Source organism: Electrophorus electricus, chromosome 4, assembly GCF_041902795.1.
Source record: "Electrophorus electricus isolate QZ-2024a chromosome 4, ASM4190279v1, whole genome shotgun sequence".
Taxonomy (NCBI): domain Eukaryota; kingdom Metazoa; phylum Chordata; class Actinopteri; order Gymnotiformes; family Gymnotidae; genus Electrophorus; species Electrophorus electricus.
The window spans coordinates 17,388,848-17,413,272 of record NC_137500.1 but is presented as its reverse complement, the minus strand read 5'-3'; the positions used below and the strand labels follow the sequence as shown (position 1 = coordinate 17,413,272).

At 38.1% G+C, this 24,425-nt stretch overlaps 1 protein-coding gene across 3 annotated transcripts in view; it reads right to left on the bottom strand.

The window, feature by feature from the left end:
- Nucleotides 1–24,425, bottom strand: part of kcnc2 (potassium voltage-gated channel, Shaw-related subfamily, member 2) — a 65,474-nt gene that overhangs the window by 27,720 nt on the left and 13,329 nt on the right. The gene's annotated exons all lie outside the window — the stretch shown is intronic.

Sequence of the window (24,425 nt, the reverse complement as noted above, 5' to 3'; positions counted from 1 at the left end):
TTGTGAACTAGCTATAGCTTATTTAAAGAGACAGCAGGGTGGCCAGCCAGCAACACTTTCCAGCAGTCCAATATAAAGGTTATGAAAGCACTATACTATGGCCAACAGCAGTAGCAATAACCCGAAACACAACTAAAGAAACTTTTTGGGAGCCTAAATGTGGCATGCACTGCACTGTCTATTGGACTTTAATGTGTAATGCCTATTCCTACTGTTTACATTTCATTATTATCCGGAATATTGCCTGTCTATTGCTTGTTGCCCCTTTTTTTCTGTTTAATTGGCCATGTCTCATAACATCAAAACCTCTGGTTAATTTCTGTTTAAAACACATATGCTGTAGATATCAGATTAAAGGGATATTTACATTTTTACACGTAAAATAACAATAAAGTTTTTCATTACATCAGGGATTCTTCCTCCTCGTGTCGTGGTTCCCACGGCGACTCCTTCACGTGTTTGTTTTGGTTTCTGTTCCTGGTTTTGCTTTGGTTCTCTTTTGCCACGCTTCCTTGTTTTGGTTTTGATCTGTTCCAGCCCTTGCAATTATGTTCACCTGTTAGTCTTCACCAGTCTCAGTATTTAAGCCCTGCGTTTTGTTTCCCCAGGCTGTCAGTTATTTGGGTTTGTTTGGGTGTGTATAGCTTCGGTATCGCACTTTCTTGTCAAATATATATTCGCTTGCTTATGTTTATGTTTAGGCTTGAGTTTTCTAGTTTACCACCCCAGTGTTCCGTATTGCCTCGCATTGGGTTTTATTCATTGATTTTGTTTGTACACACTTTTAGTTTTATTAAAGTCCTTCTGCATTTGTATCCGTCTCCTTATTTCTATCAGCTCCGGCCTGCATGCATTACACATTCCAATTATTCTTAATTTTTTTTTTTAACTCTTCAATGCAAAAAAATGTTCTAAAAGATATATACACTGCCTGACCAAAAAAAAAAGGTCACCACTTGGATTTAACTAATCAAATAGGTAGGAGCCTGCATGGGTGATTGTTTCAGCTGGCAACAAATTATTTAACCCTAACTGTTGCAGTGAGTAGCTTCTCATTTGTTAAACAACCATGTCGAAAGACACATCCTGTGGTCGTGGTAAAGATGTTAATCTGTTTCAGAAGGGTCAAATTATTGGCATGCATCAAGCAGAGAAAACATCTAGGGAGATTGCTGAAACTACTAAAATTGGGTTAAGAACTGTCCAGTGCATTATTAAAGAGTGGAAGGACAATGGGGAAACATCATCTTTGAGGAAGGAATGTGGTCAGAAAAAAATCTTGAATGATCGCGATCGGCGATCACTTAAACGTATAGTGAAATCAAATCGTAGAAAAACAACAGTAGAACTCAGGGATATGTTTAATAGTGAAAGTAAGACCATTTCCACATGCACACTGTGAAGGGAACTCAAGGGATTGGGACTAAACAGCTGTGTAGCCTTAAGAATACCACTTGTCAGTGAGGCTAACCAGCAAAAACGGCTTCAATTTGCTAGGGAGCATAAAGATTGGACTCCAAGATGACAATGCCAGGATTCATCGGGCTCAAATTGTGAAAGAGTTGTTCAGAGAGCATGAGACATCATTTTCACACATGGATTGGCCACCACAAAGTCCAGACCTGAACTCCATTGAGAATCTTTGGGATGTGCTGGAGAAGACTTTGCACAGTGGTCCAAATCTCCCATCAATACAAGATCTTGGAGAAACATTTAGGCAATTCTGGGCAGAAATAAATGCTGTGACATTGCAGAAGCTTGTGGAAACTATGCCACAGCGAATGCATGCCGTAATCAAAGCTAAAGGAGGTCCAACGAAATATTGGAGTGTGTGACCATTTTTCTGGCCAGGCAGTGTGTATATATATATTCATTGTCCTAAATTGGGCTTTGTTTAAATTTACAATAAACTGCTGCTAAGTAGGTTAAACACTAACAAGGTCTGTTGGCAAGTGAAGGCCAGGAAGAATAGACTGTGTCCTGGAAAATTCTCAAAATGTAGGCTGCATTTCTCATAAATGTTCCATAAAATGGAACAGCCTTTAAAATCGAAGCTGCTTTTCTTGACTGTATTTGAAGGATAATTTAAAATGGAACAACATTCAAAACAGAATAGCCTTCAAAATGATACAGCCTCAACATAAATTCATAAATTAATGTACCTGTATGAAATGTTATAAATGGTTGAGGATAAGGCTAGACTATAGTTTCATGTTGTACCTTTTTATGACTTAATTTGTATGAAGTCCAATGACATCTTTGTTTTTTGTTGGCATGTTTGGACTCGATAGCCTTTTTATGGTACATCTTTTATAATGGAATATCCTGTTATGTCCAAAGCCCACATCAATTACAGTCTAGTCTCTAGCCTAGTTTTAATGATGATTACACAACTTTAGAACAGGTTAACTTTAGAACTATGTACATACTTAATTTGCACAGTGATTTTCTTTACTGACATTTCTTAGAGTGAAACATGTTCTTTTCAGACATACACATGCAAACACACACCTTTGTTTTTACATGGCTGAAAAATAGAATTTCACACCTATTTGTTCTAGAATAACAGACTATAAAAGAGTTTCAGATCTTCTAGCTCACTCTCTCTCTCTCTCTCTCGCACAGTATAATTCAATATTTGCATTATGGAAAGACTCCTGGTAACAAACATTCAAGTAACACATTATTTAACATTAAATCAGGAAATTAAATGCCACTACTAATAATACCAAAACAGTAATATGTACAGTATCAATAACATATTTCCTGAGTATTGGTAGTTTTTCACAATACAGGAACACTGCCATAAATGGGAATGGGAGAGAAAGGCAGCAGTCCGAACATACATCATGGACATGTGTGTGTGTATGTGTGTGTGTGTGTGTGTGTGTGTGTGTGTGTGTGTGTGTGTATGTGTGTGTGTGGTGGTGGTGAGGTGGTTATATGGCAGAGAAGGAGAGGATTTCCTTCCTCAATACACACACATGCGTCAGTCTAACAAGACCTCTTTCTCTCTTCTCAATTCATCATGGCTCAGTTGGAATTATTGTATGTAGTGCAATATTAGTTGTCAGAAGTTTTTTTTATTATATTTGAACATACTCATATTCTTTGATTCATATTCACATGAAAATGATTCCCCCCTTCTCTGTTTGTGTTTGTCTCACACACACACACACACACACACACACACACACACAGACACACACACACACACACACACACACTCTTTTTACTCTTTCTCTCGCTGTCCTTTTCACACACACAAACACATAACACCCCATCATGTTGCCTGTTCCTGACAGACCGGACACTTCTAGCCAAGGAAAGGTCACATTTGTGTGTATGTATTTGAGAGTGTGTTTGTGTATGTGTGCCAGCTGGGAGGATGAAAGCTGAGAAAAAGAGAAGAGATGAGAATAAAAACAGATGGATGGAACTGACACTGAATGCAAATGACATTCAGACCTTCTGCACATGATGGACTCTCTGTCTGTCTTTCTCTCTCTATCCCTCCCTCCTTCTCCCCCATGTAAAACTTGGTCATTGTATAGTCATTAAAGGGTGTGTGATGACAGGCTACATCCACAGGCATACTTCTACCCATTCCTTGTAGAAAGATTGAATTAATCTGTGTTTAATTAATTGTGTATAAAAATAGCATTACAGAGGAAAAACACATCTGTTGAGCAAATAGTTACCTGAATGGTTTTTAAATCATCATTTGCACCATTCTTGCACAGCATGGGGATTCATTTGACCATGGGCACACTCCTGATATCCTCACGATACCATCCCATCGCTGGTTTTCCGGTCTGAAGGTCAAAGCAGACAGAGCCCTGGGGTTTTGACCAGGTCTGGTTACTGCCTTCTGCCTTTAATACAAATGGTGTTAGAAGTGGGATGATATTATGAGACCATCGAGACTGTTCCCCTGCCATTTTGTGAAGGGATGGTGTGAAGCTCAATGTGAACCTCTGGTGAGAGGCATGGATGTGATCCTGAATGAAGGGTGGATGCATGAGGGAGTCATAGGATGTGTGAAGTGCATGGGTATGCTGCCTGAAGGACAAGAGATTGTGACAAGCTTAATTGTTTTTAGCATTTTGTTCCCTGAAGCAACTGTTTGTCTTTGAATTTGCACCTCACCTTGCTTCTTAGAATACAAAAATTAAATCATACTTTTGAGGGAACTCTTGTCTCCTGCACCTTCCAAAGATCTCCCTAACTCTATGACTGCTCTAGTATGACAGGGTGGAAACTCACTTAGAGCCTTCAGGGGGGTGCCTGGTAAAAACCTTTTAGAGTGACTTCTAAGATGCTGACCGAGATCTGCACAGTTCTCCCTGAAAGAGAACTGGGGGATCAAATATAATCTGCTGCTATAAAAGTTGACCCAGACATTTTTGAGGAGCAGGAAGAGGACAGAACTCCAGCAGTTACATTATTCCATATCCAAGAACTGGGTGATTTTCAAGTTTTGTACCACACCCAATTTAAAGTAAGACATCAATATTCCTTGAGAAATCCAAACTCTGAGAATACTCCCTCTGAGGATCAGGTCAAGGTCTCTATAAGTCTCTTATAGAGAAGTGTACAGTTGCTCTGATAGATACAATCACAAATGTGGCACACCTGGATCCAGCAGCGTAGGCTTGAGAAGTACTGCAGCATTTTAGAATTTTTAAGATAAGTAAAGTTTTTCCTTTTTCAATAAATAATGTAATGAGTTTGGTAGCAGTTTAATGAGTTTAATAAAAAGAATGTCATTCCAGGAGTGAAGTATTTTCAGTACAGAAAGGCCTTTTAGTTAAACCATTTATTAGGTATAAACAAATTAGCTCACTGAAAGACTACTGGGCCTGGCTCTGTTAATCCTGAGATGATGTTAAGGGAGTTGATAGTAAGGTAACTAAAGGTTGAATATGTATATTACTGTTTAATGAATAATGTAGAAGGCATCTGTGATTCTATGAACCTCTCTCTCTCTCTCTCTCTCTTCTCTTCTCTCTCTGCCATATTATGCCTCCTCCCTCTGACAAGGTGTCTAACTCACTGAGGAAAGCCCGTTAAACTCAGCACTGCTGGCTTCCACCCAACTACCCACATAAAAATAGAATATTAAACATTTCCAGTGTTTCTTTTTGCATCTCAATAATTCAGTGTTACTTTAACACTCACAAGGGATGGAAGGAAGGTAAGGTGGGGGTGGAAATGCCGGGGTGCTGCAAAAGAATGAGATGAGGGGTTGGATTTCTAGAAGATCCTAGAAGATTATCCTATATTGAGAGGTGTTTTAAATCTTCTGACCCTTTGAACAGTGAGATCGGTAAGACATGCACACACAAAGTCCAGCTACAGAGTCAAAGAATAAAGGAGGTTGCATTTGTATGTGTGTTTATAGCCTGTTATGCACTACTTTAAAATGAATTTTTACAAGTCGTATAAAACATATTTCACAGGCTGAAACTTTATCTAATGGGAAATAGAGAACATGGAACACCTCATACTGTTTCCCCATAGTTCATAATACTCTGCTTGAAACAAATGTACTGTGATTAAAAATCATGTCCAGTACAAAAGATTAGATTCCTAATTAAGTGCTGATTATGGCATACAGCGTTAACTTGAATGACCTTGTACTGCAATTGCAATTGCAACCACTTCCAAGTATCACTTCCATTTTCCCTCTTTCAGCACTAATTGCAAATCTACCATCTCTCTTTTCTAAAGAACATCAGCTGGTTTCAGCTCAGAGCAGAATATATATGCAAGTGTACACATGTGAACACAAACACACACACACATACAAACACACACACACACACACACACACACACACACACACGTTTCTCTTTGAGGACCCATCACAATGAGACAAAACACATCCCAAAATAGTAGCAATGTGTCGTGCTATCTTACTTTCTCATAGTGCTGAAGAGGAGCGATCTGAGAGGAAAGAGATTGGCTGTGTGTGACAAGTGATTAGAGAGACTAAACTCTGATGTATTAATATTTCAGTCATAGGAGCTATACGACCGTGTGGTTTATCTGGCCGTGCTATCATCTTTACTCTCTTTGTTTGGCTTCGGTCTTCACAAGGACCCAAGGCTGAGGATTCAGTGGTTGCTATGGCAACCACATTACATAAGTCGTCATGGAGATAGGGAGATGGGTAGACTAGGACAGGTGTGACAATGTGGTGTCGATGTTCCCAAAGGCAAATCACATGGCACCCTTCGATTTAAAATGACCTTCCATTCAGAATAACACAGACACACACATACACACACACACACACACACACACACACACACACACACACACACACACACACACACACACTGTACTAGATTGAAGTAATACTGTGTGTGTGTTATATATTTTTATTCATCAAAAAAACAAACAGACAGTAAGCTCAGTAACATTGTCATCTTACACCCTACATACACGTGCACGCATGCCCCCCCCCCCCCACAGTCCTGTGAGACACCATATAATTTCAATGTTTGGATCTCAAAACTCACTGGTCTTGTGTGTGTGTGTGTGTGTGTGTGTGTGTGTGTGTGTGTGTGTGTGTGTAATGAGGCCTAATGAATCATGTATGCTGGTATTTTAGGGTGGGATTGGGGGTGATTTGGCTAAGTGGATCCGGTTGATAGGCCTCCTCCATCTCTACTCTATTATTAATAGCAGCAGCTATGAGATAGATGGCAGAGGAGACAGAGTAAGCGGCTACAGCTGAATCAGCCATCAGCTGTCTTTAGCCCAGTTCCAGTATTTCCACAATTTCTGTTTTTGAGGGTTTATGTGGGTTTGCCTAGAAGGGCAGTCATATGGGTCTCTACAGTCTGACAGGGAGGATGTGGGACTTAGCTAAGGTCATGTTATGTCCGCCTGTATATCTGCATTCTGATCCACACCAGGTTTTCCAGTGAGCAGAGGAACAAAATAAAAGGAAGAGGAAGAGACAAAGGATTTGGCTGAGGGCCCATTGGAGAAGAGTTTGTGGTTGTGGGTTTTGAATTGTTGCTACATTTTGAGTTTGTGTTTGCTAGACTTTATGTGTATGACTTTGGATTTGCCCCTTTATCTGTGGTTTGTTTTGCCCCTTTGGTTGATTGCTGGATAATATATGTTTCTTGTATCTTGTATGTATATTGTCCTGTATAAAGTTTCACACTGGTGGTAGGGAGTGGCTGCCATTTTGTTTGGGTGCGGGTTTATCTTTGTTCTAACAGTGTACATTTTTGTGTAGTCATTGTATGTTTCTTTAAGTTAGCTTAGTCAGTCATCGTTTTGCTTCTAGTGTGGTTTTGTTTGTTGTGTTGGCCTTGGTCACACCTGATGCGATTGCACCAGTTTATTGGCTTTAAACACCAAAAACTTGTAAATACACTAGATATTTGCTGTCAACTTTGTCTGGTTATTCATCCCATTACTCATTTCTACTGTTGTACTACTCAAAACCCCATGTTATGGCCTCACAGCCTAGACAGGGTTGTAACAGTCAGTAAAAAAGCTGAAACTGGTTGTGTTCTGGAGGACAAACCTTAGCCCTTTTGGAAGATAATAGGAACATTTTGCCATGCTACTTTTTCTACTGTGTTGCAGCACGGTGTTGCGTTTACTCCCTGCTACAGTCCAGACCATCTCACCTCCATGAACCAGAGATCTTCACGAGTTACTTTGTATGAGTCTGAGTTTGCAAGCATTCCACTGTACAAAAGTAAACCCCCATCAAAAACTGTATACAAGTAACACACACACACACACACACACACACACATGTGTGTGTGTGTGTGTGTGTGCGTGTGTGTGTGTGTGTGTGTATGTATGTATGTGTACAAATAAAACTGTAACAAGTATATTCTATCCAATTTTTAAAAGTTTCATGTCTATTATGCCATTTTGCAAACAAGGTACTTTGACCAAAGTTAACTTCTACATGAACAAGGCTTGAACTGGGCAAATGAGGAGATGAGAATGGTGGGATAGGGAGCAATTTCCCTGACTGGAATGTGTTTTCTCTCAGTTAGAATTCCTATTTGTGGGTACACTATTGCTGCATTTGATATTTATCTACTACTAGGTAGTACCTAATACTACTATTCTAGTAGTATTTTAACAGTATTTTAAGGAGATGCAGCACAATGATAACACGCTACTCAAGCTACTCTAAACTGTAATGCAGATAAGCACATAAAGTGTAATAGCACGAACATGAATATTCTTATTTTTGTTCTTATTTTCTGCACATTTTGTGGCCATTGTACTAATTTAAACAAAATACAGTAACAATAAATGTTTAGGCAGAAATAGTTTGTTCATTTCAGGATAAGTTATTACATGACATTATTCAGGTATAACTTACATCTTTCCTTTCAGTATGTTAACTGCTTCTACTAGTTATTTTAGAAAATTATAGTTATACAATATAATCAGAAAACCGGTCATACTAACTTTCTCCTATCAGTCTTAAAACACACCGATTCACTCTTTTTCCCTGTCAGAGTGCAGGAAAAACTGTTGTAGTTTAGATGCTTCTAAATATGATGTAGCTTGAGTTACCAGCTAAGAATGTATTTTGTAGTTCATCCTTTACACCAATAAGATTACAGATATAAGAAAAATGTACATGACCATCTGAGTACTGATAAGATGCTCACGTGAGATGAGATAGAAAAGTTTTACTCAAATGATTGGTTAGATTATTTTTTCCTACACTTTTTATATATCTTAAGTCACAATTTGAGTTACAGGTCAGTCACAAAAATAAAAGAGATTAATGGTTAACTTAAAGTTATTTTACAATATTACTACAATAGTGGACCTAGATAGCTACAGTTACATTTAGGTATGATCTCGGCTACTAGCTAGATAGCTAGCTAGCTAAATGCTGCTTCTGTGCAAAATTCGTGTAATTGATTTGTAATAGAATAGTCATGACTTTTTTTCACAAAATTTATTGTCCATTAGTAATTGTTTACTTTGTTAAAGTTTTTTGTGTGTAAAATTTTGGCTGTACTGAATACTGTTCTGTGCATATTTTGGTTATAGTTGTTCTAATGTTCATTTCTCACTTGCACACATGAAGCTTGATATTTTGATGTTCTGTGAGGCTTGATATCCAATATAAAGTCATTGTTCAGACACATTTCCTCTCAGTCCCTCTAGGATTTGGTGAAAGTAGTCTGACAGACTTTTACTCAATAAATAATTGTGCAAAATGTCATTTTAGACATTTATGACACATTTCTCTTTCTACTTTATTCATATATTTCACTAATATTTTGAACCAAACACTTTGGTAAACTTATTTCAAACACAAAAACAGTTAAAAGAGTAAAGAGTAAAAAGTAAACAGTTCACATGAGTAAAGGTATATTTTCACATATAATATATTTCTAAAATGGGACCTCATGTTTTCAGGTTTAAGGCCATTTTATTTCTTTATGCAGTGCTCTATGTCAAAGGGAGACATAGAGGAAGAGTGCTAAGATTATTCTGAACATTTCAATATGAAGCATATGGGTATTTTAAAACAGAGAAAATGCCATGAGATTTCAGAGGTTTAAGCAAAAGTCTGTGTTAAATGGCCATTCTTTTAGAATATGCCAGATGTGCAATGCCAGTTCATTCCAGTTCAACTTCAGTTCAAATCACTATCTTGACTCACTGTCTCTGTCATGAGCAAAGAGAGAAATAAGAAAAAGGAGAGACTGGCATGAAAAAAAAAAAAAAATTAAAAAAAAATTATATATATATATATATATATATATATATATATATATATATATATATATATATATATATGTATAAAGGAATAAACATACAAAGAATGAAATTAAGCTAGACAAAAGAGCAGAGAGAAAGAGAAGATAAAAGGAGATGAAAAAGTTGATATGGAAGGGGAGAGGGAGAAGTCTATTAGTCTATCACCTTTTCTTCCTCTGAAAAATCCCCTATAGAAGCTCCACACAGGTCTTTAGGTTGTGCAGCAGAGGAAATAAATCTACCCAAAATGTCCCCAAGTCAAAGACCCTGAATCAGCTCAAGGGGAACGTACCCCAGTGGTTTGAGGTAGTGGCTTATTTTTCTGCTTTAATAAAAGCCATGACATTCAGATGTCATGCAGTATCAGGGACTTTCTGTCTGTCTCTGTCTCTGGTGGATATGACTCTTCTTTAGTTTCTGTAATTTTACCAGTACCTTCACATCATCATTGCAAGATAAGAATGAATTTCATTTCTTCTGAAAGCTGCAGTTTTGTTTTGTTTTTTTCATTTTCAGGCCTGTGGTCCAGTCTTCTGAATGCTATATTCCATAAACCAGTCACAATCAGCCCCCAGCCCCAACCTGCTATACATATGCACATATTTTTACTTGCACCACACACACACATGCACAGACAGGTCTGACTAAGTCTGGTTTACAGCTGCATGCTACAGTCTGGCTACAGCCACATGTAATCCAGTTGACAGCTGAGAAAGACTTGAACAATATTTCTGTGCGAGTCCAGGCAGTAGCTGGTCTTAATCTCTACCCGTTCTCCCCTGCTCTCTGCTAGCTAGCAACATTTACAACTGTTTTGAACTTTGGGTAAGTTCTTGACAATAAGGGTGTGCTTTTATGAGCATGCTATTATGTGACCAAAAGACTTTGCCACATCACAATGCAAATGAACAGTAGTGTTTTAAAGACTAGCAGTATTTTTTCAATCAGTTCAGTGTCCTTAAAAGTTAGTTAACAGTGGTATTTGTCTTATTCTTTGCACAAATGTTTAACTGTGCCATGTATTCAGTGGCCTAAATATATAACAAAAGCATATAAAAGTGCATTTACAGACCTCTAGGACAACGAGGTAGATGAAAGATGCAGGAAAGAAGGTCTCCCTATCTAAAAACACTATCTTTCTTTACCACTCACCTATACTGTATTTTCAGTTTCTTTAAAGTATAGCCTGTTCACATCATGAATTACACAATGACCAATGACAAACAGAATAGTACTGGACTACATCCATCATTGACATGCTAGTTCTATCTTAGCTGGTGAACTAGCACAAACAAAGTGAAAAACCAGTCCTGTGACACAGATACTACAGAAACAATATGGAAAACTGGTTACAGAGATAACCAAACAGTGCACCAATTTTGCAGAAGATATGATTTTTCTATTACAGAACTCCATAAAGCATTTACAGGTGTCAATGAAATAATAAATGCCTTCCAAGAATGTCTCACTTCTACAGAATGTTTCAGCACTCACTGACTAAGGATCATTACCAAAAAGTCTCATTGAAGCATCTACTACCCTATTATTGAAATCTGGTAAAGATTCACTGAAATGCAGCTCATAAAACACCTTTATCCCTATTAAATGTGAACATCAAGATTTTACCAAAACTACTTGGCACTAGAATGGACACACCACTATAACAGATGTAATCTCACCAGGTCAGACTGCCTTTATTAAATGGTGCTGCTCATTTTCAAACATCTGCAAATTGCTGGGAATTCTCCACTCCTCCATTCCCACAGGGACTCCAGAGAAGGCTATGACTCTAGATGCCAAGTTCAATGGATATACAATGGTAAAAAAAGGAGAGGAGAGTTAGCCACTTAGCTAGGTATAGCAAGGAGCTTGACCATCTTCACACTGGTCATGTATGCACAGGAGATGCTGACATTCTGAGAGTCTAGTGAGCCTAAAGTCTCCAGGGCAGGGGTGGCAGTCAAGACATGTTGAAAGTGGAAAACAGAGGCTGCAGTGGAGCAGGCAGACTCATGGCTACACCATGGAGTTCTGGTTGGAGTAGTGGCCAGAAGAAGAGCTGGTCTAGGAAGCATCACAACCTCCTAGTATGAGGATGCTTTGGGGAAAAAAATCAGAGACAACTATTCCAGACTGCACGGTGTGCACAATTATTAGGCAAGTTGTATTTTTGAAGATCCATTTTATTGAACAACTACAGTGCTCTCGGTCAATCCAAAAACCTCAAACCTGAATATCTAAGAAAGGTTTTGGCTTTTTTAGGAGCTCACGTGTTAACCAGGTGTGCATAATTATTGGGCAACTAAATATAAAACAGAAATTTCTCCATTTTTAAGAAAGGCCCACAAGTTCTCAGTAGTTCAGGTGAGGAAGGGGCCATGTCATTATTCTTTCATCTTTAAGGCCTATACTGGCTAGTCACGCAGTGGATTACTCCAATGCATGCAATGGAGCATTGTGTTGCATGAAAATCATGGTCTTCTTGAAAGATGCAAATTTTTTCCTGTACCACTGCTTGAAGAAAGTGTCTCCTAAAAACGCAGTAGGTTTGGGAGTTGATTTTGAGTTCATTTTCAACCTGAAAAGAACCAACTAGTTCATCTTTAATAATACTAGCCCAAAGCAGTACCCCACCTCCACCTTGCTGGTGTCTGAGTCGAAGTGGAGCTCTGTGCCCATTACTGATCCAGCCACAGGCCCATCCATCTGCTCCGACAAGAGTCACTCTTGTCTCATCAGTCTGTAAAACCTTTGAAAAATCTGCGTTCAGATATTTCTTGGCCCAGTCTTGACATTTCACCTTATGTGTCTTGTTCAATGGTGGTCAGGTTTCAGCCTTCCTTACCTTGGCCATGTCTCTGAGTACTGAACACCTTGTAATTCTGGGCACTCCAGGTAGGTTGCAGTTAAGGAATATGACAGCACTGGAGGATAATGGATTCCTGGTCGTTTCATGTTTGATTCTTCTCAAATCTTTGTTAATTTGCGTCTTTTTTTCTCAACACGTTTCTTGCAACAGTGTTGACTATTTGCAACAAAATGTTTGATGGTTCTGTGATTATGCCCCAATTTCTTAGCAATTTTAAGAGTGCTGCATCCCTCTGAAAGATATTTTACCATTTTTGACTTTTCAGAGTCAGTTAAATCTATATTTTTGGCCAATTTGCTTGAGGAAACGAAGCTGCCTAACAATTATGCACACCTTGATATAGGGTGTTGACCTCCTTAGGCCACACCCTACTTCTTCACACAAATACACATCACCTGATATGCTTAAATCCAAAAATCATTCAAGTTTATACATCTTGGTGTTGGAAAACATGTATAAAATGATGATATGGTCAAAATACTATCTTGCCTAATAATTGTGTACACAGTGTAAGGTCAAAGCTGTAGTTGAAGAGAGATCCATACAGCACTAGTAATTTGACAGCAAGGAGCCTGGATTACAATGGGAGCAAGATGTGGAGAGGAAGGTTGCGGACTGACCTGCGGCAGCAGCACACCACATCAATTTCTTAATCCAGGCTTTTGTGAAGGCCCTCCAAGCCTGCTAGGGCTTGATCATCACACCAGTGTGCTCCCTCTGCTAGAGAAAGGGGACCCTTGTGTACATCTTGAACTTTTGTCAAAATGCTCTGAAGGAAGGCCAATACTACTGGCAGCATGATCAAGTGCTCAAGATCATTGCATAAAATTACTGTACCGCCATCATCATCACCAGTAATCAGTGGTCAAAGATCTCCAAGCAAACCATCACATTCATCAGAGCTGGAGAGAAGCCAAGAATAACAGCAACATCAAAGCAACATCAGTGCTTCTCAACATTTCACAGGACTTGAATTGAAGCTGACAAGTGGATTTGGTCAGGAAGTTCAAGTTTCCTCAGCATATTGCCCAGACCACCCTTAGACCTAACATTGTTCAGAGCATTATCATAAATAAAAGGGAGATAAAGGGAGAACTGTATGGAGAAGGCCTTTGGGACACAAGTTGAGGCTTGATCATCCTCAGCTGTTGCCTAAGTAAGGGTCTTTGATAGAACACCAAATGACCTCAGGAAACATCTGTGATGATGTGCCCTTGCTTTGCATCAGAAGAAGTTTCACCATAAAAAAAGATGAAGGTCATTTTTCTCAAACAAAAACTACCAATGGTAAATGGAGAAATGAAATTAGTTACTGTGACAACATCAGATATTGTTCAAATGAAATGATCACTTTAGCAAACTAGTGTCATGTAATATTGAATAGTGTCATTGAAGAATATGCACATAAGTCCATAGTGCATTGCGTGCCTACTCTACACCAATATTCATACCTTCAGTTGGTGACACTTAAATTAAATAAACTCAACAGTCTCTCAACAGAAATAAATTCAACAGAATTGACAACATTCTATAGCTTGCTTTTAACTGGATTTTGGTTAGGGTCATGGTGAGGGTTAGGATTAGGTTTTGAGTTGAGGTTAAGATTAGGACTAGGGTTAGGTTTGGGTGTTGGGTTGAAGTTAAGATTAGTTAGGTTGGTTTGAGGTCTGATTGCCGATGGCTGACACTTGGAAAAATTCCACTTTTGAGTAAACTTAACTGTGACTGTATTCAAACTCTCCTCTCATGAAATTCATGACAATGTATACTCTGTTGAGAGTTTATTAATCATCTATAAAGTATCACTCAAAATAAAATGTTACCATTCAGTTCTGTGGGGCTGTGTCTTGGGCTGTGTCATGGTTTGTTCGATTTAATGTGAGAAAAGAGCACATTTATTATGATGACTATATGTTGCACATATACATTATACTATTATTATGACTATAATGTTACACACTTTTACCACAACTATTTATGTTAGTTAATTCTAGTCAATCAGAGGTGCCTGATAGGTCACATATAGAGAACTGAGTTATCGCTCGCTTCCAAAATCTGATCTACTGTATTGTGTGAGTAACAGCTTTAAGTGATCCATTATGCAAGGAGGAGGGATTAAATCAAAAAACAAAATCTTCAGCCTGAATTATTTGCAGCTCAATCGATATTCCCCATCTACAATTTATAAACCAAGTAAGAGGAGGCCCACACATTAGGGTGTGTATGCAATGTCTAGTACTTTATTTTTTATAAATCCGTGCGTCAAATAGGATTTCATGTAAAACAAGCCAGAGGCATCTGGAAATAGATGAGATGGTAGACAGAATTCTAAAAGTATACAGTTTTCTCAATTTTTACAAGAGACTACTACATGCATAGAAGATATGCAAAAACCCTGTTATCTGCAGTTTTCCCATAATTTATGAACTTTGATTATTCATGTCTTCACTCGTCCCTCTGAGGAAATGAGGAAAGGATGAGAGGACAGAGGAATCAACACTAAATGGATTTACAAATTTACCACATCTTTGTTTACTCCATCATCACTTTCACACTACAGTACTTGTTAATGCCACAATGTACAGCTGTATCATCTGTCATTGGGCTTTTATGGATCTGCAGACACCCAAAGGCATTATTTAATCACACACCCATCTTACAGTTCAGGCACATCACGAAACACATGCTGCAATTGTAGTTTATTTAGAAAACATCTGCAGACAAAATGGGACTGAGAAGGTTCCCGGGAATCTGCATTTAGAAACATGAACATATTGAACATGAAAACATAAATGGGTCAATTATTATATCAATATAAAATATAGAACAAATTAAAGTTTACAGGATCAAATGCACTTTGTGAAGAGATGTCAATCCTGCCATGGCTTTAAAACTGAACCAGATGTTCAGTTTTACCGTAGGCATACATCATAAACCTGTCATAAAAATTCTTCCGCATAAGACACACCCGAGTTTCCTCACCCTGAAAGCCCTCTCTCCTCTGTTCTTGATTCCTCCAAGGACCTTTAGAAAATTGTGCTTACATCCTTAAAATGGCAGAGTGTAACTGTTTTCCCAGTCAAAGGATGGAGGTGGTAGGACAGATGAGATCCGAATGAGGACCACCCTAGGTAATGGCTGGCTGTGAATTATGTACAGTACTGTATGGTGCCCCACACTATAGGCTATAAATAATCACTGACAACCAAGTAGATTGTATGTATATACAATCTACCAATCACCTAGTAGAACAGTTCCTAAGTTGCGTAACACGTCTGCTTCGTTGTCTGATCTACACTGATCTCATACATTGCCTCTCTGGAATTCAATTGACAGAAATCCATTGTAGCTACAGAGAACTTTAATTCCTGCTGTGTAATGAATTCTTTACACTCACATTATCTGGTTTATTATACATCAGAGCCATGTGATGTGATTAAAGTGGGGCAGGACTGTGGACCAGTACACACTGTGGTTAGAAGGGGAGTGAGGAGAGGAGTTTAATCAGTCCATTCTTCTAAAGAAAGGAAATGGAAAGGAAACACTTACACTTTCCCAGAGTTCAGCCTTAAAGAGACACTGTGCACCTTCCATGCTCACAGTACATTCACCACTGACAACTCGGTGTGTGTATGTGTGTGTGTGTGTGGGGGGGGGGGGGGGGGTTGAGGGAGAAAAATAAAATCACAAGAGTGAATATTTTCCTTTCACCGCAGTCACACTTGTGGGCTTCACAGTAACAGAGTATATCTCAAAAAGGATTTTTCCTTCTCCATCTTTCTATCTCAGTGACTTTTAACGTGGCAATGTTATACGATGCCGCCTTTGCCACAAATCAGTTCATGGATTCTGCCCTGTCATATCTGTCCTGGTCAACTTTAAGTGCCATTATTTTAAACGGGAAGCATATAGGAGATCCAACAGCACAGCTGAAATGGTAGATCTTCCAAATTTAGAGAATGTATCTTTCTGAGTGCTGAAGCATGTAGCTAGTGTGTAAAAATCACATATCCTCTGTTGCATAACTCATTACTGAATTCAAGAACAGCACAAGAAATTAATTTTTGGAGCTTCATAAATGGGTTTCTGTGGCCAATCAGTTTCACACCAGCCTAAGGTCACTACATTGAATGTCAAGTATAAGCTGGAGTGGTGTAAAGCTTGCCACCACTGGTCTGTGGAGCAGTGGGACCGTGTTCTCTGTAGTGATGAGAATAAACTTTACTCTCTAGATGTCTGATGGATGAATCCAAGTTTGGCAGATGCCAGGAGAACGATACCTACTGGAATGTATTGTGTCAACAAGTTAGTTGGAGAAAGGATAATGATCTGGGGCTGTGTCATGGTTTCCTCCACTGGTGTTGTGATTGCCATTATGCTAGGCTCTATGTGGCTTTGTTAAGTTTTCGTTTTGTTCCTGGTTATGACCCTTGTCTTGTGTTTTGTTCCTCTCTGCCTTTTATTAGTTCCTTGATTTTCCTGGGTTCTGTGTTCTGAGTGCTTGTTTGTTCATCTTTATTTGAGTTAGTTATACTTCCTGTGTGTTTTCCAAACCCCTGTGTTCTTGTTTTGTGATTACCTTTTTGTTTCCTTCTGTTCCCTGTTTCCTATTTATTCTGGTTTTGTTTCCCAGACTCACAGCTCATCGACCATGGACAGTTCATTGTTTTACAACTATGAATTTGCCCAAAATAAATGCTCATGTCAGTGTTTGTAATGGGCCGTCACTGTCTCAATGTCTGTTTTTCAGGGTTTGAGCAATACTCTTTAGTTCCAGTGAAAGGTCATGTTAATAATACAGCATACAAAGATGTTTAAACATTACCATGCTATTAACATAAAGCTCTTTCCAGTTCCAGAATGACTGTGGCCCTATGCATAAAGGTCGATGTCACAGTTCCCTACACTGGCACTGTGGTTCTCTTGGCACTAGCATCATGTGGATTTGTTTTTGTTTTTGCTTTTTGTCTCCACCCTCTCTCACACTTTGTATTTCCCTATGCTTTTTTTTTTTTCACGTTTTTAGTTTCCCCCATTTTTTCTTTGTAAATACCCCTCGTCTTTCTGTCTTTGTTGTCAGTCATTCCTAATTACCTGTCTAATTTCCTCATCTGTCTGTTGTTTGCCTGATATCCCTATTATTTAGTTCTGTTCTTAGTGTCATATTGTGTGATTTTGTTTTGATACCTTCTGGCTTGCTTATCACAGAATATTACAGTGACAACAGCTGAAGGATTACCCTCAATAAACATTTCTCAGCTCCACACTTGCATCCTGCCTCATTTCCCTCTTCATTACATTTCATAAATACATGGTGTGGCGGGTTCGGTGTGGAAGAACTACAGTGGCCTGCACAGAGCTTTGACCTTAACCCCACTGAACACCATTTGGATTAATTTGAATATTGTTTGTGAGCCAGACCATCTACATCAGTACTCGTTGGGCTGAATGGGCACAAATTCTCACATACACACTCAAAAATATTCTGCAAATATTCGGCAGTTACATATTGCAAAGGGGACGTGTGTGGGGGTAGGACTCTATATAAAGCAAAGGTTAAGACAAATAAAACTTTCCTGATTATTGCCAAAATAATAGAAACTAAAATATACAAATACCATTACAATCTCCTCAGTAAAGGTTTATTAATAGCTTTCAAGAACTGAATTGGAATAATCACACTGAGGTCAAGCCTAAAACAATATTTATAAAACTCTGAAGGCCTCAGGGAGGCAAAATCAATCATGGTGGTGCCTGTGAAAACAGTCAACATTCAAAGAAAACATCACTTTTTAGATTAAATGTAGATTAAATAAGGAGCAAAATAGAAATCCAACTATTATCACTTTTTTTTTTTTCAAACGTGACCAATAGTCCTAGGGCCTGCATGCCAGCCGTTAAACCTAGGGGCCCCCAAATATGGGACTCATAAACTAGGGCTTAGAGAGATGGTGTACTTAAGGCCAACCTTCTGCAACCCTCTGATTTTTGTATGAATGGGAAAGGTCAAATTATTATTCCAGAGGCCATGTGATCTCGAGGCCCCAAAACTTGGCATGTATGAATTAAGCCTTGGAGAGATGGAATATGCTGATTTTGAAGGCCCTAGGTCAAATGTATGGTATGCCATGACCCTTTATACTTGCCTATACTGTCCATTTTGCTAAAAGTAATACAATTGAATACAAGTTCTATAGATACATCCAAAGAAGATTCCAAGTGAGTAACTGCAGTGTATTATAGTAAAATATGTAGAAATATTCATTATATATATATATATATTGAAGTACATGAGTACATGATCTCATGAAGTACATGAGATTTCCAGAGAAACATTATGTTATGGAAAGAGGTCATTCATCAGTTATCATTAAATACCCTGGCTAAAATAAAGCATGGTGGCACGTTTCCTAGCAATTTTGGTTTGGCAATTGCTGCTTGTCCAAATGCCAGAACCTGTCAAGGCACCACCTTCAAAATTTGAGAGTCTATTATCTATGATATGCATGGTGTCACAGTTGGTCCCTCCTAGCATCCATGTTTCTATGGTGTCCTTGTTTCATGTTGTTGTTTCACTTTCTCTATTCCCATTCCAGGCCTTGTTTTGGTTTTTGTTGTTTTCATGATTTGCTCCTGTGTCTAGTTTTGTGTTTATTAGCTCATGTATTTAATCCCTGTCTTGTTCCATGTGTCTTTGCTATTCATTGAAAACCCAAAATCTGTTCATTGGAAGTATAATCTGAACCCTTTGTGAATGTAAGACAACTGTTTGTAAGCCTGTGTGTTAAGTCTAGCCTTTGTATGTAGATTCCTAGCCTTTGTTTTTTATTCCTAGCCTTCGTTTATCCTAGCTTCTGTGTTTACTATCCTAGCCCTTGTTTTTGTTATCATGTATCTTCAAACTCTCCATGTTGGTAACTTGACCCTGAACTACTCTAATGACTATGACTCTGGATTTGCTCCTAATAAAATCTGGCTCTTCTCCACACGTGTCCATCTCCTTATCACTCACCGTTACACATGGCAACATATATATTATAGGTTAGTTTAGCAAATTAAAATAATCTTGGCCTTTAAATTATGATAAATTACATATGGATTATACGTCTGGGCACTTTTGCATAAAATTAGAAAATATGTTTGTATCACTCACATAACAGCAAGGAAATTGATAGAATTTACATATCATAGGTTGTCAAGGGATATGTATTTTATTCCAACTAAGGAATCCCCATTATAGATGTCCTACTTTAGATAACCCTAACAATTGGTGGCCCTGTTACTTAGTAACATTCTGACCTGCCTTCTGGACATTCATTCCTATAATGTTGAATGGAATAAAAAAGGACACCTCTCTAGCTTTTATACATATTAGCTTTGTTACTTAGCGAATTTAAAGAATAATTAAATTATCTTAATTTTTTCAGAAAACAATGGAAGTAAACAATGCTTTTTAGAAAGAGTACTATCATATAAAAAGAGAAAAACTGTCACATAACATGGGGACAGCACTGATACAGAGATGTGTATGTTAATTTCCCATAAGTGAAAAATTGTGAGACTGTCCCTTAATATAACAAAAATTGTTTCTATGTCACAAAATAAACTTTCCCATTTATATGAACTATCACAAATAGGGTTGGTTGGGTTGCCATGATATATTTAGGAGATTTAAAGGTCTAGTTTGAAAAATGGTGGTGATTTAGGCAAGTAGTCTGCTGAAATAACTATAATTAAAAGAACAAATCATAAACACTCAACATCCAACAAACCAATACCAGATAGGCTACTATCAAATGTGCAGTGTCAAATGTACTATAGAATCTGACGCAAATGAAAACCATTGACATTTATATACTTACACCCAAAGGTTTTGCCCAGGTTTCACCATATGGCAAGTTGGGAATGAGAATAGGTTGGCATCATTGAAGTAAGAAATATCAATCTTTAGACTTTAATCCTAAGGTTTAGGGCTATTATTACTATATCTTCATTGTGGAGTTGATTATGCAACTTGGTGCCAGTTCTCAAAAAGAGTATGTCCAGATGTTAAAAAATATGAAATATTCAAAATATCCATTGTTGTAGTAAATAGTAACAAACCTGTAACAAACCTATGACACGATAAACATGATGAGTGCAGCACAAGAAGAAACCCAACTATTGGTAGTATGTGTAGCTTTTTAAACAATCCAGTATAGTGGTTTGGTCAATGAAAAATTTGCACTAAAAGTTGCACTAGTCTCAGTCTGGCATCGAGTCATATGATGACCCCAAAAACTCCAAATTCTTCGAGATCCAGTTCAGCATTGATGTTAAAGTTGTCTCACCATTCCCACTTGGCTTGGGCTGTAGCAGTCTGCTATACTGAGTTCTTAATTAAGATTTTCTTTTTCAAAATTTACATTAAAATCCTCTGCACAACTGAGGCCTAGTGCACACTAACACAGGAAATTGGAAAATGTGTTTTCAGTGTATTTTCCAAATGTCCCCAGTTCCTAATAAAACAAACAAACAATCAAACAAAAAACAATAAAAAAGGTGAATGCAAGAATGTCTGACCTATGACTTCTATGTCATTTCTACCACGGTACTTTGTATATATGCTGCAGTCAACTACTCTCTAGTCAGGTTGAAAAAAAACAAATATGTTTGCCATTATCCAGCTGGTCTGAAACTCTAGTCCTTTGCACACTACTCGATTTTCTCTCCTGGGAAAATTGAATGTCCACAAAATTTGCAGACCAGAGCCGATCAGAACAGAAACTGTTCGACTGGGCTAAAAATCAGCTTTAGCCTAACCTGAAAATCAGTCTGTCCAAATATCAGATGGCCTGGCACAAATAATTTGACATGCCTTTTATATGATATTTACTGTGATAGGCTTTTTTCCTTAATAAAGTGACAAATAATTATTATTTATCTTTATGTTTTCCAAGTGATAGAGTTTTAGTGTTTATAAATTATGAGGAATGTGATCCCTTTATAAGTAATGAGTGAATTAATCCCATTTACTTCGTTAAAGTAACAACCACAATGTTGGTGGAAGGGAAAATAAGTATATGGTAGAGTGGTATTGGAGAAACAGGTAGATGAGTATCGCCTGATGTTTCCCTGCTCCTAGTTTAGAGTGAGTGGTAATGACCCTCCAGTTAAGTGTCAAACTGCAGACTGAGCTCAGCTCCACTCCACTATACAACAAACCCTCACCTAGGGGTGTGCTGGAGAGTTTCCCACTTAATGGAGTGCAGTTCCACACGTTGAGAGCACATACAGCAAATGTCAGGGCTCACAAGTGCTGCAGAGTATGGTAGGGTATTGCACTGAAATCACACAGGCAAGGCATCTAACAAATATTCAATACTTTTATCAACTACTGTGTTATTACCCTTCAGACACAAATCATATCTCTGATGAGGCTTTTTTTGTATGTGTTGTTGGAGAATGTTGCCACATGTCAGGTTGCTGATGGATGTGAAAGGTACACTGTTGTTGATGTGCAATAAGTTTGCTGGATGACATGGGACCTCTTTGAGAGGAGGCATCGATTAGTACAAACTCTAGGCTGTTCTGCAGAAAGATGGGCCTCCTGTTCTAAAACTGAGGTGAAATAGTATGTGAGAGGATAGGTCACACAGACATGCTAGAGACTGCGATTTTCTTTTTCTTTTGGCAGGCTCACAGTTCATAGAGGTACAGAACAGAAAAAAGGGAAAGGTGAAATATGACCTCACAGCCTCACAACCATGAACATATGATGAAATCCTATTCCTGAAATCCTGATATTCTTTCTTATATCTTTAAGAAAATACATATATAAATTCTATTTAGGAACTAACTTTAACACACGCACCTGTAAACACACCAAAATACAAGATGGTTAAGATAGAGATGTTATAAGAATGTGTGCAATGGTATTCTGGCTGATATTCTGATTGATGTTTTAACTGCCTTTTTTTAATAAAAATAAAAAAGTAAAAATAAGCTCATATGTTCACTTCACACCAAGGCACTGTTAACATACTATAAATAAAATTGAAAGTTCCGTTTATTTGATGGCAAATCTATTTAGGAAAGTTAGAGAAAGAGAGTTACATATGCCTTCATACACAAGTAACTGACACAGAGCAAGAGAATTTGATAATAAAAGGAACAATAAAAGGCCCACAAAAGGAAAATAGCAAAATATCAAATGAATCAAAAACAAATAAAAAGAGATCACAATATTTTAACATGCAACATACAGCACAAATTAAAAAAAAATCTCATCATGTAACGGTGAGCGGTAAGGAGGCGGATGCATGTGCGGAGAAGAGCGAGATTTATTCAGGACAATCCAGAATCAGAGTCAGTATAACAGTCCAAGGTCAAAGAGCCGACATGGATAGTACGGCGATACATGATTAACAAACAAATATACAAAGGCAAACAGGGCTCTCAGGCTATAACAAGACGCTAGGAAAAACATGAACTTAACAAGGTAGAAATGAGGGACAGGTGTAAACAATCAAACGAGGGGTGGAGAAAACAAAACTATGGCATGGAACTAAAATACACAAGACAGGGAAAACATGGAGCATGGAAGTGTCATTGTACCATGCAGTCTTTCTCCCCTTGTCCGAGTATTCACAAACTTCAATGCAACTCCCAGAATCCCCAGCACAGTCCAAATGAACTATCATCCAATAAATCCCTAATAAATCTTGCTCTTCTCCACATATGCCTCCACCTCTTTACCGCTTGCCATTACAGATACTGTTTTGTTCAGTCTTTTTGCCTCTGCCTTACCACTTTTGTATTTGTCTGCCTGGTTTTTGACTTGTACTGTCCTTTCTCACTTTTTTGTTGCTCCCTTGGTAATCTGTTTGCTCTGGTTTTGACTTTACATCTATGATTCTGGACTGCCCTACAGAAAATAAAACTGGCTCAACTTTTATGTCTGGCTAGTTCTGTATCATTACCCCTCATACCTGCTCTTAACGTAAATACAACTGCAACAGATTTTCCTCACTTGTATTATGCCATACCACCTTAGGGATGAACACCTAGCCAACACTACAAATCTCATGATTCCTATTGCACTTCCCAATGACACAGACACAGTTTGCTTACCCTTGAATACTAATACAATGCTTAATTTAATTTATTTTTCTTTAGTAATGGTAAAATACTTTGCTTGAATACTCACGTTTCACCCCCAACTTTTTGGAGAAATGTCACTCCAGGCACATAAAGATGTGTCCAATTTCTCACAATAGGATTTTTACAACAGGCATAGAAAAATATATCCCAATTATTGTTATTGTGAAGTTTTGGCTTAACTCTTCAATGCACATTAATGAACTGCTGCTTAAAGATTCTCTGAATGCCACTTAAAGGGGATTCATTTGTGATTTGAGCTATCTCTTCCTAGGCCAATTTAATCTCATCAGATCAGGGAAGCCTGGTTCAAGTGCCATATATTCTGGTGTGGTGACTCAGTACTTCCCTGACAAGTATGTCTGTTTTCTCATTATTTGTGAATTTATTTTGCATGGCGCCATTCCTGCATGCTTACTGCCATGATGAAGTTGTGGCAATGTGTCACTGAATGAGAGGAGTTAATCTAATTGGCATACCTAACCACACGTTAATCATGTGATCAGGATCACCAAAATCTCTTTTTGTATTTGCACTGCTCAGCACCAGGTTAGTGCCTTTACCAGTGGTCATGACAATAGCAAACAAAATTTCTGCCATGCCCACATGTGCCTGCACTGCACTCTGATGCCTTTTTTTG